Source organism: Ctenocephalides felis, unplaced genomic scaffold (genome assembly GCF_003426905.1).
Source record: "Ctenocephalides felis isolate EL2017-DRISC unplaced genomic scaffold, ASM342690v1 CF-g0.4_SCAFFOLD_00709, whole genome shotgun sequence".
NCBI lineage: Eukaryota > Metazoa > Arthropoda > Insecta > Siphonaptera > Pulicidae > Ctenocephalides > Ctenocephalides felis.
The window spans coordinates 2,439-4,128 of NW_020536863.1; the positions used below are offsets into that span (position 1 = coordinate 2,439).

The 1,690-nt window shown below is 45.0% G+C and overlaps 1 pseudogene; it reads right to left on the reverse strand.

Moving 5' to 3' along the window:
- Positions 1 to 481: 481 nt before the first annotated feature.
- On the reverse strand, positions 482 to 1,126 carry LOC113367510 (annotated as a pseudogene).
- Positions 1,127 to 1,690: the final 564 nt, after the last annotated feature.

Sequence of the window (1,690 nt, forward strand, 5' to 3'; positions counted from 1 at the left end):
CGTGGAGTATTCAGATTTTCACAATATTTTATTTTATTAAAGGTCCGTGAGCTGCTAGAAATTATTTATGATGTATGTCATTATTATTTATTTTTCAGGCACTTTACAGTTTGACAAACAAACTGATATATATCCGAAAGCTAGAGTAGGTACATTGATTTTAGAACTTTTTTATCATTTCATTTTGCACTGTATCATCATATTATGGACCCAAGTCGCGTACCTTTTACCGAACACGGATTTGATAACGGCTCTACGATGAATAATAAATGCACCAATAAAACTAACAGATCATTTGAATTCCAACCGCTCTTGTATCAAGAAAAAACATCGCCTATATCGAACACTTGTAAATATTGTATGATTTCGCCGCAGTCAAGCCACGGGTGGCTTTTTATATTATTAGAGTTTTCACGAGGGGCTCGCACTCACGCACATTTAAGATAGAACATATATTATAGAAAACATTTACAGTACTCACTTTGACCGAGATGTACGCGTTTCATCCACGGGTAGATCTGCGGAGGATTCGCTCCATTCTTTCCGGATTTGGAAGCAGAACCCGGAGTAGCGTCCCCGCTGGAAGCACTAGACGTGCTGGATGCGGGCGATGCCATGTTTGGGGGTGCAGTCGTTGGATGCGTCGATTTTCCAGGTGGCGAAGGAACAGCAGATGCGGGTTGTTTATTCGGTTGTGGTTGAGGCGGCGATCCACGCGCCGTGGTCAGATCCTGAGGTGAAGCAACAGCCGTAGCGGGCGACGCGCTATCGGCGTACTTGCAGCTCGCATGCGGCGGCTCTGGCGCGGCTGCTGCAATTGTGTGTAATCCACCATCTCAGTGGGTGGCAGCGGGCCCTGAGCCGCGGGTGCCGGAGTAGCATAGGGATGCTGAGGATAATGACAGGCCGCAGTGACCTGAGGTGGCGAATAACACGCTGGCGGATAAACAGCTCCCGCCGCATTCGGGTTATAATAATCCGCAGCTGAAGCATGCTGCTGTTGTTGTTGCACTAGCTGTTGCTGAGCTTGTTGCTGAGCTTGCTGTTCTGGCCCGCCGCCACGACCCTGAGGGGTTTGTGCCGCGTAGCAAGACGCAAGTGAATTCACGAACTGATAAGAACTCATAATTTTATTTATTCCAGATCAACGTACATAAATATATCAACACACTATATATTTAAATAGTTGCTTATCACTGAAAGACACTCATGTCCGAAGACAATATTTTAACAAACGTTTTATTAGTACTGTTTACTTATTGAAAACATTCGAATATTATCTGACATATGTCAGCCCTCGAAACGATTACGTTTCATAATCGATCACACTTTTTATTAAACCGAAAAAATAAATAAAATATGATATTTTTTCAAAAATATCGTCATAAAACAGTTTAAAAATAAAACGACAATAAATCACAAATCGGCAGCGAACCGGCCTGGACTGTTGTGACAGCAGTCAATGCTAAGAATAATTTCGTCTGTCTGCGTCCGGGCTGGCCCGTTGCGTATGTCACACTAAGCTGTCGAGTTTACGACTCCACGTGTATATAGCGCGCGATACCGCTCTCTATCGAGTGTCGGCTGTCGGTCGACTGAGCGATGCCCGATGCCCGATGCTTGGCTTCTTGCGTCGGCTGTTCTCGCGCGGATTCAGAAAGCCGCGAACAAAATATTTGCTGCGACTGTG